The sequence below is a fragment of the Caloenas nicobarica genome, chromosome Z (genome assembly GCF_036013445.1).
Source record: "Caloenas nicobarica isolate bCalNic1 chromosome Z, bCalNic1.hap1, whole genome shotgun sequence".
Classification (NCBI taxonomy): domain Eukaryota; kingdom Metazoa; phylum Chordata; class Aves; order Columbiformes; family Columbidae; genus Caloenas; species Caloenas nicobarica.
In genome coordinates, this window is record NC_088284.1 from 21,700,736 (window position 1) to 21,714,900 (window position 14,165).

The following is a 14,165-nucleotide window of genomic DNA, read 5'->3' on the forward strand; positions in this document are numbered from 1 at the left end:
TCTGCAAGGTGAAGTGAGATGTCAGGACGCAACACACAAGCTCAACACAAGGATCGACACTTTCACAAATTCGTTTTCAAAGTTCCTGGTCACAAGTACCATCTGCAAAGGCAAGCATTTTCGCCAGAAATGTTACCAACAAGACTAAGGTGCACCCTAGCTGGAGTAAGTATTTCACCTGGCTCAGTCTCTAAGGCCGATATGCAGCTGCACCTGCTTTCCAGTATTTCCAGTTCTTCCTTTCTTCTAATCCCAGGACTGTTAAACATTATGGAAATATAAATAATCAAGCTGCAGACTGGGAAAGCTGGTGGATACTTCCAGGTAGTGATGAGCATGAGAAGCACCCTCACCTGGCAAAGAGATCAGAGAAATCTCTTTGCATGGGATTTCTTGACTTCGGGAGGATGATGGATGAAGACTACACACAGGACAGGGATCAGAAAGGTTTGAAGTCATTTGCTTAAGAAATCCATGAACATTCAAGGGTGATCTTACGAAAGCATCTAGTCCCTGTTGGAGAGCACAATACACAGATACACACAGAAAGAAACTGAGACACTTAGAGGTCCCCTCATACAGAAGCAGCAGATGTCAGTTTAGTCATAGCAACAGAATCAATTTTGAGAAGGATTTGGAAAGTACAATGGAAGATTCCTTCAGGTTACTCATGTCGAACAAAAAAACCCATCAAACAAGAACAAGCCAGGTGGTTTATAGAGAGAATTGGGAAGAATATCCCTGCTGGGACAGACAGCTGGGTTGGAGATAAAAAAGAGGCACAGTGATACTGAAGAGGCAGAGCGGTCAGGCAGACCAGTGGACTGAAAGGGCAGAATGAAGGAAAGAGACGCTGTAGGAATTGATGATTAATTTTTACCACAATTAAAACTGAACTTATCAGATGACTTTTTTTGTTAGTTTGTTTGGTTTTTTTTCCAAGCTAAATATGCATTTTGCACACTTTGCCTTTTGTTCTCGCTGAATTATGCCTGTTCTCAGCTAAACCATAGGCAAATTTGGAAACTGTTAGTCCTACTGGAGTCATTTGCCACACATTGCCTAGAATAAACCATGGTCATTGCATTTGATGTTCCTAGTGTGAGATTTTCGGAAGAACAAAGACACTGCCAAAAGAAAATTGATTGTCTAACTCCCAAGTTTGGAAGTCTTTGCCCATATCAATTAGCCACCAAGCATGTGGCTAGATACAAGCACATCCATCACTACTAGGAACACAATACTGCTCTCCAGATGATAACAACAGAAAACAAACTATTCTGAGAAACACAGTGAATCCTGCTACTACCAAAACCAGATTAAATATGGTTTGGGATATCTGCAAGCCAGTTCACTATTTATTATTGGCAAATAAATAACTGGCAAATTGGTATTGGGCAAATGTTACTACAGATTACCCCCTAAGCCTTATTAGACATCAGAGAAGGCACACAAGAGAGGCCTGGATTGCAGTCGAGTAAAGGCTGACTTCACTGTGCAGCTATTTCCTCAGTGGGGTCTCTCTATCCAGCTGCAGAGTTTCATCCAGCTTGTAAGGACACAGCATGCTGGATGTCACCTCCTCATTCTGAGTGAACTGAACCTGGGCAGCATGTTCAAAGGTTATTCCGGGGGTAAGAGGACAGACAAAGTGTTATCAGATAAGCCCGACTTCCTTAGGAAGTCAGGGCAAATTAACAAGCACAGAATCTTCTCCCGTAGAGGTACAGATGGAAAACACCTAATCATCTGAACAAAGGAAAAAGCAAAGGGGTGAAGGTTAAGGGACGCTCCTGGCCAAAAGAGAAATTTAGGCTATTGTGCTGTGCAGGGGAAGGAAACGGCTCAGAGCCATTTACACACTAGTATTTTAACCCATTCAAAAATTTTCTTGATACTTACTACAACTGGCAAATTAATACTGCGTAAGACAAAGGATTAAACTTATGTATTTGCGTAAATCTGATACAACTACACACATTTCCTGATATGCTTGAATTTGGTGACCTCATGGTCGACACACTTCCTTGAATTCTTGCACTTCACAGTGTAGTATGGAACGAGAACACCGAGCAAAGGCACAGAAGTCCAATTACTTTGCATTTATAAAAAACACCTCATCATGAATATTGTGGCTAACCACTATGCCTTTTCAATACTTAATACAGGTACAAATCATAGAAACAAATATACCCACATTTTTTGCAGTACATAAACCTAGAATCAAATGAAATTACTCAGAGGTCTCCCACTTCTTCAGTGCTTGCTGCGTGTTACTGACACATAACTGAAATAGAACACTAACGAAACATTCCAAAGTACATTTCATTTTTAGGGAGTACTGTCAGTCTCTTTGTAGTTCTCAAGGAAGCATGTCTTTAGAGGAAAACATCATTTGCCCACATTGTCAACTGTGTGAACCTCAACGTGACGTTCAAGGGCCCAACCACATCACTCGGACTTTACCAAAAGGGCTGCAGAAAGAAATTGCTGTTCCTCAGAAAAGTCATATTATCTACATAATTCTGTCCCTGCTGGTTCTCTTCAGCTCATATGTCCTTATGAACTAATAAACATTAAAGAAGTTGACCTTATTAATGAAAGAGTTTATTTTCCTTAATCTGGCAATGTCCAAAAACTTATTTTGAACTATGCGACCTTTAATCTTCTTTCCATCACAGGAAAAGCCTATTTAGTTTTATAAGCGAACACTGATAATCACTGAAGCAATTCCAAGTGTGTTTTTTTAAACAACCGGCAATGACCTGAGGGTTGGAATCCTTCATTGTTTACAATAAAACCTGTGGTATTCAAATTATTTTTAAGGTACAATGAACCAAGTCCAAAGAAAGTCTGTCTTCATGTGTACAAACAACATATAAATAGATCAAATACTGAAATGTGGCTTTCACATTAAATAATATATTGAGAATAACTAGCAACAGTTATGCAATATCCTTTTAGAGTGAATGTAAGGAATGAAAGTCACTTACGAGAAATAAATTGATTTTTTAGTAATCGAGGGAATGGGCAGTTCCTGAAACTATAGATCTATATTTTCTGATAAATTATTATTGTATTAATCTTTCTTGAGACTTTAAAAGCTGTATTTCCACTCTTAGTAAGTACCAGACATGTCATACGAAGACATACTGCAGCATGTTATCATGAGTAGGCTACCCTTCCACTGTGATGAGCAAATGCTTTTTTCTCTTCTCCATTCCCAAGAGAATGCTCAAGTGTTGTCATCCCCTTCCAACTTCTCCGAAGAAGGAAGGTCTACAATATAGTATGAAATTATCAGAACAAGTCTGTCCATGCACAATTACATAGCAGTTGGCATTTATTTCACATATTGTTTAGTTGTACATTATTCCCCTCCAGCCTTTCATGTATGCATTGCATATACATGCATATCCTCCTTTTAAGGAGGCAAAGTGTAGGAATTAATCCTAAGTACTCAGAAACAGAAATATTGTCTTCTACTGCTGATATGCATCAGAGCTGGTCTTTTTCCTAATTAACTTTCATGGACCCAAGAGAGACCATTGCCAGGCTATGAAGAATAAATATTAACTCTTGCACTTGTGCATGCACGTACACGGGCACAGCAACTGGAAACTGAGACTCACTCTCTTTCCCACATGCATACCTGCTCATGGTATCGGCACCATCTCATTCTCTTGCTGATCACAGACTTCGTGGGAGCCATGGACCCAAAAGACGTACAGACAGACCTAATCCAGCTGTCTGAAGCTAATACTGCTCCCCTTTGTCCACTCTGCTCCTCTCACAAAGGTCACCATGTCCCTGCAAGGGACTTCTGGTCCAGTTGTGGATCCGTTCTCATAGCAGCACAGCTAGCAACCCAGTGCCTCAACATGAACTGATTCATTCATGTTATCCATTCCACGCCTCTAAAAGACTTTGACACCCCCAAAATAGAGACAGCCTCACCAGCCTAGTTCTGGCATACTCCTCCATGTTATCCCCAGCCCTACAAGCATGTGGCGCTTCCTTAACTGCATTGCCCTAACCGAAATCACTGACTCCACTGCCAAAGGCACAAGATGTAGTTGTTTTACAATTAAATTAACACCTGGTTTTCAAATAGCTCAGGCTGAATATTCAGTTAGGCAGAACATTGTTATAAAACAAATCATATAGAAAAGTTAAAATTTTGTTTTCAGGTTCTGCTATATGACTTCATATCTGGTTCAAACAGACTGAGATCTCTTAGCCCATGAGAGTCAAAAAGATGCTAAAAAAATCCTGAATTTGTTCATAATAGTCAAAATGAGAAGTTTCCATCTTCTCTGTTGGTTGAGTTTGTCTATCTTAGAATATTTCTTGATTTTGCACGATGTAAATAAGCTAGCAGCTCTTTAGCTTTTTAATGGAGGGTCTCAGAATAGAAAATACTGCTATGAAGTACTTTGCAGGGGGATAAAACACTTGAGCAAACTCTGTGCCATTAAAATTCTCAGAAAAAGGACAAAAGCAATGACGAGCTGAACATTTTAAAATAATACATAAGATGTCTAGGACCCATATGTATCATTTTTATTGCTGTAAAATAAAGCAATGCTTTTCTGTCATTCCTTATAGAACTTAGCAAAAGCAATGAATTGAGTCCCTGTAAATAATCCATCAGCAAGTGCTGAGACAGCAGTGTCTGTAAGGCTAACAATGCCGCACCTCATTTAAAACTGAAAGCAGCTCATAGAAAATTGAGACTGCTACTCGTAGGGCATACAGTGAATCAGTTCCATAATCTCTCCTGATGCGATTCACACTTAGAATAAGAATACAAAACAGAAATTTTCAAAGCCACAACTGCACTTCATCTCACATCTTTGCATCATTTTCACATGACCATCACTACATCATTTGTAACTTGCATCTGCTTCTTCTCTGTCAATGCTCCCTTAAAAGCAAGATTCTTCTCCTGAAGGTCTCTTTATTTTTTTTTTCCTTTCTCTTCTCAAGGGTGACTATAAAAAAGGCTGTGGAGAGGGAAAAATAACCTTGGAATTTACACACACAAGTCATTCCAACTTTGCTATCTCTGTTTAACAGGGTTCTTCCTTCCTGCTATTATTAGTAAATCTCATGGTTCACTTCTCTCAGTATTGCTCTGGCAGATGATGTACAAAAGAAGAAGGATTTCTTACTTACTAGCTTCTCCCACCAATAAATCCTGTATACCTACGCACTGGCATGGAAAAATCCCTTCCCACGGAAGGCTGTTCATCACATTTTCATGCATTGCTGCTGATATGTTTAACTTTTTGTTTCACGACTAAGCAATGAAGCAGCTATTGTTTCCAAAGTGCTGAGCAAGTCCAACTGTGGGAACGAGAGATGTGCGACAATTCTCAGTGGTCTCTCTGGTAGCTGCAGATTGTGGTGCCCAGGCAGGAGGGGAGAAGGCTGGGGTATGGGGAAAACTAACTCCAGAAATGAGATAATTAATTGGACAACTAAGCTTTTGGTGTACTTATATGAATGATGTGTTCTGCTTCAGTTCATTTTGCATTTCTTTTCCAGTAATATATTCCTTAGGAAAATTTGTGCTCTTTATGCATCTAATCAGGTCCATCCAGATACACAGTGCATGACTCACAAGGTCAAGGATGTTCTTATAAGTTTACCTGTCTAAATCAAGAGACCTGCAAAACTTCTAATGTCAATGTCATTTTCTTTTTTCTTTTTCTTTTTTTTTTTTTTGTGAAATCCTCTTCTACAAAAGCCTGTGTCAACCTATCTCACCACAAAGCAAGTCATTAGAACATAGCATTTAAAAATAACACCACCTAAAACATCTTTGGAGAATACTCTGCTTTTCCCAATTTTCCATATTAAAGAGCTATACACTGGATCTGCACAAGGAACATATTTGCAGAACATATTTAGATGACAATACATATGCCTCAGGGACATAAATATTTGGCTTTAGAATACTATTTGCAGAACGTCTTTTTAAGCTGTGGAAGAAGACATGAAAAAGATCAGAGGTACAAATACATATTAAGAATGCAAGTGACAAATATCTTTTTTTCAAAATAAGAAAATAAAAACCAAACCAAAACCAATCAAGTATCATTAAAGATGGTAAAAATGAATGCACATATTACTTAAAAAGAAGAGATCAACTGAAGGTGATTATTACCAATACTTGTTAAATTCTTATTAAAGTTGTCAGTTAATTAAATACCTGAGTCTAGACTGCAGCATCTTGTTCATCTTATTTCTCAAGTCCCATGAAAGATGCAGCTCAATGCTTCACAAGATCACCTGTGCCTTCTGACAAGAAGGTATTTCAAAGCTGTGGAGTGCTGCTCGTGACTGTTGATTTATGCAAGATAATAAGCCTCAGTAACCACATATATACACATATTGCTCTTGAATTTGCAAACACCTAAGTATGACTAATCCTATCTTATGAATAAAGGTATGCATAAACTCACATTTGCACTGTTGGGTTGGCAGAAGCCCAGCTGCAGGAGCCTGTGACAGGCTTGGTCCTTAGCCTTCAGTACGGGAGAGCCAAATGCAGAACTGGGCAGTCACATTAGGTACCTGAAGTTAAAAGATTCATATATAATCCATCAGGAAGAATGCTACACTGGAGGATCGCTCAGAAAATATGTGAAATTAAAAACATACTTTCCTTGTTTAAGTGTACAGAGAGGAAAATCAAGGCTATTTTTCTGAAAGACTGTTAGTGGCATAACTCTACAGGCAGCTATTGTAACGCTGAGTGCTTGCTGCAATTTCTCTGCAGCAATCACTGCCCCAACTCCAACCCAGGGTTACCTACTGATTAGCAAGCATGCATACAGCAGGGCAAAAGGATAATAGACAAGAATCTTATGTTTTCAATGATACATTCTTCTCATACTAATGCCAGCTGTACCACTCATTAGTTGAAATATGGGAAAGCGACTAGAAACATTCAGTTTTCAAAGTATCAGTTACCACAGCTCAAGTAAATAAATACATGAAAGATGCTGAATATAAAGAGTCCTCACAACTTATTCTATACAGGTGAGGCTACCTCACAAAAGCACTTGATCCAACAGTACAAGAGAAAAACTAGCTATTCATTAGCAGTGGAAATGGTTTAATCCAGTACAAAGTCGATTTATACACAGAACTAAATGATTACTTAGAGCAGTTTGAGTCTGAGAGATCATCTGTTGTTGCAAAGCCTAAAACAATGCAAGCATTTAGTTCAATGAGGTTACTTGATCACAGTTCTCAATTACCTACACAGAAAAAGGATTTAAATGTAACGCAAAATATAGGAGATACAAGAGTCAATACCATTTAGTAGACCTCCACTGAAAAGCGCACATTGTGAAAAGTAAAGCTAATTAAGTATTGGTAAAGCTCTTCAAGAATGGGATGAACTGATTGAAGTAAAAAATAAGATTGGTTGCATTCCTAAAAAAGTTCTAAATGTGGGCTCAATACAACTCTACCCAGATTAAAGTCTTGGGTTCACATTACATCAATGTCAGTCTAGATTGGCATAAATCTTGCACAGATCTCATATTAATACACATTTTAATGGTGAAAGAAGACAATATACATGGGATAAACTAAAGATTTTGAGGTAGGATTTAAAATAAGGGCCATTTGGCTTGCTGGATTTACATCCAGACTGATTCTGGATTTACATCCAGACTGATTCTGTCATTTGAAACATGAGGCAACATTTGGTCAAAAATATCTTCTTTCAAAAATTTCCTAAAATTTTGAAAAAGAAACAGGCAAATTGCATTTAATTTGGAGGAGATGCTTTTCTATATTGGGAATCATGACAATGCTGTTAGAGCAGATGAATTATGAGTTATGTGCCTGGAGACCTGTGCACTAAAGATTTCTCATAGCCATGACCTTTGGAAGAGTATGGACCAGGGGGAAGAAGGGGAAAAGGAAGAGGAACAGGTGGACTCTAGGGAACAGATATTATTATCCTCAGAACCAGCAGAAAACATAGCAAAAGTAGAAGAGTTTGACGTATATGTCCACCTCATACACACAGTACTTTAGTGCTTGTCGCATGTAAGACAACACTGACTTCTATGATAGAAATACATCACATTTAGGGGGTTGTTTATGGCATTTGTTTTTTTGTTTTGTTTGTTGTTTTGGGCTTTTTTGTTTTGCTTTTGTTTTTTCCTCTCTTCCCCTCTCTCTGCCTAGGATTAAAGATTAAAAGCTTATCGTCTTGGTTTTAGCTTCAAAGTGAGCTGTAAAACCTCAGAGGTCAAACATCTCTCCTGCCACAAGTGCTGAACTTGATCCAAATCATGAAATATTGTAAAAATTAGCTGTAGTTGGAATGCTTATAACTTACATTCACCTTTGGGCTTCAGAGTCTGCAGAAGCCCCACCTATAATACTGACCACTATAATTTTCTTCCGAAGTTCATTTGATTTAAGTGGCATTTTTGCCCTGCAGTAATATTAAGATCAATTATTTCAGAAAGATACTTTGAAGCTCTGTCCTCACTGATTTTATAGTTAAGAGAGGCCATTAGATCACCCAGTTCAAGAAGGGCAAATCCGTGGTCAGCGATAGAAACAGGGTTACATCACATGATGAGCAGCATGGCTGTCTTGGCACAAGAGCTTCTGGGGGACCAAGTCAGTCCTGTTTGGAAGGGAGACGGGCTGCCAGGCTAAGAAAGATACTACCAGACAGCCCCAAAAGGCAACCGCCTGCCCAGGCCAGCACCACGCTGGGCAAAGCTGTGCCTCATCTCCCACTTGTCCAAATTGCCATCTCCTCTGGGGATATAATGGGATGTTCTGTGAACTCTCAAACATGACAGTAATTAGAAATGCAGGTTGTAAAGTTACAGAAAGCATGAATATCAGAGATGCTCAAACCACCCTGGTGGACTGCAATGTGGAGGTATCTTTGCCCCAACCTAAATGCTACAGATGGGCTCAACTTCACCCTGTTTGGGACCCATATGTCCAAGTCTGGATTAGACCACTTTGCAGCAAGTGGCCCATGTCACCATCTGGCTCCAAAACAGCTTTTTCTGTGCTTCTATGTTCACAGCACTTGAAATGAAGAGAAAGTAATTTTTAAAGCTTTGGGCTGAAATGTATGGTATGCCCAAGGGTATAACGTGGGGGGCATTTGAGGGCACAAAGCCAGCTGGACTAGAGCTGGCTTGCTTTGCTCACCATGCTAGCCAAGTTTGCCATAGGCCATACCCACACCATCCAGAACAAACGTTTAACCATGCTCACTTGTCAACTGAGCCTGCATTTCCTCTTGGAGGGAAGTAATTGATTTATTCCAGGAGCAAAACTAGCTTAGATGGATGGTTGAGGACCAGAAGGAAAACGTGGACCATTTCTGAGCCAGACTGACAGTGTAAACCATCTTGAACCACCCATTACTTGTACTTTTATTATACCTTCAAGCAGCTTGTGCAATAATGACAAAATTATGCAAACATAAGAAGCATTCCAGCATACTTTTCAGACATTGTTTATCACCTAAAGAAATCATACAAATACATTGCTTTACTTAAATTTCATGATCATGCACTACAAATTACGAGGCTACCTTGATATGAAGCAATCAAGGTTCAGTCAATATTACAATGCTATTACCAGTGCAGCTATAGGTATGCAGCAAGCAAAAATATACGCCTCTATTTTAGGAATATATGTATGTTCCAAAAGAAAGTGCTTTTGACTGATGATTAAAAAACAGTAAGCTATACTGGCAAAGAACACTGGTATAACGTTGTTCATCAGTATAGAGACATCCCCCCCCAAAAGTCAAAAACTCACAATAATTCTCTAAACAATGTTACTATATCAGTGAAACTATTTGGCTGGTGAGGAAAATGCTGCTGCATAAAAGCAGACCAAAGAAAGCGCTACCTTAGCTACTTAAGACTTTAGGAAATCTCAGGAGGCGAAGGCTGGCTGAAAGGCTGTGCTTCTTAGTTTCGCAGGAGCTGACCCTAAATAGCAGGGTTTACAGGTGAGAAAGGAGACTCTGCTCCCTGACAACACCCAGCCCAAGAAAGGGGGGAAGATGTCCTGCTCCCAAATACTCCTCTAACACCAAGCTGGCAACACAGGCTGCCCATTCCCTGCTGTGGCTGTGCTGTGGGTCTCAATTTTGGCAGGGTAGGAAGTGAGGCACAAGGAGCAGGGAATTGCCGCAGTGCTGCCCTTGTCTCCATGGCACGTGCTTTCATAACTTGTGCTCCCTGAGGTAAAAGGCATAATTTGGACTCAACAGCTGACAACTCAGCAGTTCTCTGCCTGTGGGATAAGGGAAAGCTGCTTCTGTTGTAGCAACAGTCTTTGACCTCGCTCCAATGCCAGCTCCAGACCGTGCATGGAAAGGTCGGGAGACATATGCCCTTCAAAACCGTACACCCTGACCAACATTCATACCGATGGGTTAGGAGCTATTTTTAGTCTAAGCGCTTTCTCTTTGCAGTGAAACCCACTACGAGGAGTGATTCCAAGAGACTGCAGCACAGAAAGGCAGAGAGCAGTAAAGTGGCAGAAGTCCCTGCTGAGAGCCCCTGGCGCTTGCAGGAAGTGCAAGGACTTTATAGACACACAGCAGGAGGGCTCCCACAAATTCAGGGACTGCAAATTTTCCAGGGAAGAGTGACAGTAATGATCACCAAAAATCTGTTGGTGCATATGAAAAACAGTCCCTGGGAATTCTTCTCAGTGTCAGAACCTCCAGATATCATTCATTCTAATTAATATCTGCTAGTTTATAAGTCACTTAAGTAAGGCTGGCAAAGAACACAGGAACCTCTGCTGTTTGCTGGTGATCGGTGTCCTAGCTGTCCCTCCACCCCGCAAAAGGCAGGTAAAGAAAATGCCTCTGGCCATCTAGGAATTTATGTGGCCCCCATCGTTGCCATGCTAATGACTCTGGAAGAGATCTGTAAGATTCTGGAAGAGATCCCTGGAGGCATTTAAGTATCTACAAAAACAAAACTTTTGACGCTTAAACCTAAACCAAATGTTTCAAAATCCAATTTAGCTGCAACTAAGTATTAGTAGAAAAAAAGGAAAAAAAAAAAAAAGGACTGGTAATGATAAATTTTGTAGGCATCAGCACGCATAAATACACGGTCTCATCTTTGACAAGGCCACACCTGTCTGATGCTTAGACACTCAAGATTCACAAAGCAATTGTTTCCCTGCCCTGTGTCTGCTGATAAAATGTGTGCAGAACCACAGAATCAGGTTCCCCAGAAAAAGCAGCAGCAATCGCTTTTGTTTAAAGACACGGAAAAAGAAAGCAGCAGTGGTGCTTCATTTTCTAAGGCAGCCACCGCAGCACTCTGTAGGGTGTGGGAAACACCTCTGACCACCCCAGAGACTACCAGAAGTAACAGACAAGTTAGGACGGAGACTTCTCCAGCCTTTCTGTAGATGGCATTTCTCTCTGAGGTTTAAGTAACCACTGAATCAGCACAAGACTCCACGTCCTTGTGCGAGGGCACTCACTGGAAGCGAGGGACCACAGGCTTTAGGTCCTGCTCCCCAGGATTGTTTAGATCTTTTACATTAAAATGTTTATGGAATGAAATACATCAACCAGCTTTGGGGCATAGAGTACAATCACCTCTCAAGCCTTATCTAGAAGTGATTTATTTCTCGTATTTTTAGAAAGAAATTTGATGCCTAACAGTCAAAAAGGATTCATTACTAAATCTCAGAGGAAAAGACTCAGCAAAACATGAAATCATTTCAACTAATTCTAGCAAATTATGGGAACGGGAGTAAAACTGGCTTTCATACCTGTTCTCCACGTCTCCCTGCATGCTAATCGATGTCTGACTCAGCGCAACAGCATCCCCTCTCAGAGAGACACCAGTATCTGGTTCAAATTCTCAACCCTTCCACCTACGTAACTTTAACCTCCCCTCACCAGACCTTTCCTTGTACTGCTAATTAATATCACTTCACTTGAATCATCTCTGTATTTCAGCATCAGTCTGAATCTAAGGTCCCGTTGTTTCTATTTTAACTGTGTCCTAGATCAATGTGTGTTATTGAACATGGAACAAAACTAACACCGAGAAGTTTCACAATTTCTTCTGTTTTCCCTTTCATTATCCAAAAGCTGCCTTTCAATAGCTCAATAAGCTCATTACAAGACAATACAAACCATCATTTAAAACTGTATCAGATAATTTTTGCTTTTATCCAACCAATGTATCAACACAACAGGAACTGCTGAATTTAGCATCCTCTGCATTCCTCTGAGCATTAGCATATAGCAGAAGTGGAAAAGAATCTCATCTACCTGGTCACATCATCTGTTGAGTCATTTGCAGAAAAACATAATACATCTGCATCAGCCTTGTGATGCACTGCACTCTGCAAGACAGACTCAGTATTTATAAATATCTATACTGTTTAAGACTACCAGACACTCTCTTTTTGAGATACCATTTCACCTTTCATGTGGAATATTTAGCAAGTTTAAATACATCTTCTCCTAAGGCACAAACCTCGCTGTCAGTCACCCACTGGATTAAACAGTCTAATATTCATGCTCTAAGAGAACTAATAGATTTAAAGCCTCTGTTCTAGCATTATCTATGGATTTCAATAAATTCGGAATTTAGGTTTTTTCTTAACATTTACTAAAGCCCTGAGCTGCATGATGTTGAAACAGATGTGACCTTATAGCCATAGATCATACTCACCAAGCCCTTTAAAATTAAAGCTCCATGAATGACTTGCTAAAGTAGCAGCAGCAGATCTGCCACCTGTGAATATATGTTTCTCTTTCTTTCTTGGAAAGCATCTCCACCCATATGGCTCTTCCCACGTTCAGCAAGTTTGCAAGAATGCCGTCATCTAAAGGTTAAGTCTGTCCCTTTCCTCAGCAGACCTGTAAAAGGATTTTGCACAATCTAACTCATAGATAGTGCTTGCCACTGGTTGTTCTAAGTGACTAACATGATATCTTTGGAGAGTGCACAATGGAAACTGTTATCACTTAATAACTCTGATAAAAGTTTGAATTGGTGAAATAGTGATAAGATGAAACGATGGGAAGGCTAAGTAAACAGAAAGCAAAATCAAACAAAATCAGGTGATGTACTGACTGCCTAAAAGCTATACTCCAAACCAGCGCCAGGTTAGTGATTTTTAAGCTTTCCAGTTGTGGACAACTGCAACATTTTGCAGTTTAGTTGTATAGCTCTGCAGCCTACTGACATTGCACTGTCTTTTTCTAGTAGCCTCAGCACACCTCTCAGAAGTGACCTGCAGATCCCCATCCAGCTAATGGCAGGCAACTGACGCTGAGCAATAACAGCCAACTGCAGATATGGCACTACTCATCCTGTGGATCCCCTCCCAGCATTTTCTTCTGTCTCTTCCACATCCTAATCCTTCCCCTGATCAAACATATTTTTTGTTCTGATCTTGATTCACACTAGGGACTGATCCAGGAGACCTCTGTGCATGTTTACCTTTATTACCAAAACCGTATGGAAATCAAAGCTTACCTTTATCACCAAAACCACACACCATACAATGGTTGAGAAGTTAAGCACAAGGACAGATTTTCTGCAGATCAAGGCATTCATGCATTCTTCCCTACAGGATATGCAAAGCTTTATATAAAAATCACATGTGTGGTGATGGATCTACTGTCTCAGCCAGCATTGACACATTCTGATTTGAGAGGAAACACGGCATGTCATGGACCTTAATCTTCCCCACAACTGCTAAGTCTGATTAACAGTTTGGATTCATGCTGTGGAGTCGAACCAAGGATTTAAGAAGAATTTAAAGAATTCTTTTATAATGAGAGAAAAAAAAGGCAGAATAGACTTCCAGGTGAGATGTCAAGGGCAAGTCAGGCTGCCTTACTTCGTTCACAAGCCAGATTTCAAATAGAGCAGAAAGCTACCAAATGGCCATGCTTCACTTAAGGGAAAGCTTTGTTACGGAATATGAATATTTGACTATGTTTGCAATGGAGATTTCAAGTGTGAAAGTCTGTGGAAAAGAATCGAAGTGACAATTCCTAAACAACAGCTCCCAGCCTAACTTTCCCTGGCACTAGAAGATATTGTAAAATCTATCCAAAGCTTTACTCCCATTTATAGCAAAGTTCCCAGTCA

The 14,165-nt window shown here is 40.0% G+C and overlaps 1 protein-coding gene across 7 annotated transcripts in view; it reads right to left on the bottom strand.

Annotated features, from left to right (window-relative positions):
• The window catches only part of LOC136002611 (leukemia inhibitory factor receptor-like), a 105,052-nt gene that overhangs the window by 40,900 nt on the left and 49,987 nt on the right, over positions 1 to 14,165 (bottom strand). For 2 of the 7 annotated variants that reach the window (XM_065657844.1, XM_065657842.1), the window contains exon 2: positions 6,471 to 6,582. The exons of 3 other annotated variants lie outside the window; for them this stretch is intronic. The gene's annotated coding sequence lies outside the window, so the exon portion shown is untranslated. Of the gene's footprint in view, positions 1 to 6,217; positions 6,349 to 6,470; positions 6,583 to 12,734; positions 12,923 to 14,165 lie in introns of all 7 variants that reach the window. 2 more of the 7 variants (XM_065657843.1, XM_065657845.1) reach the window with 2 other exon arrangements.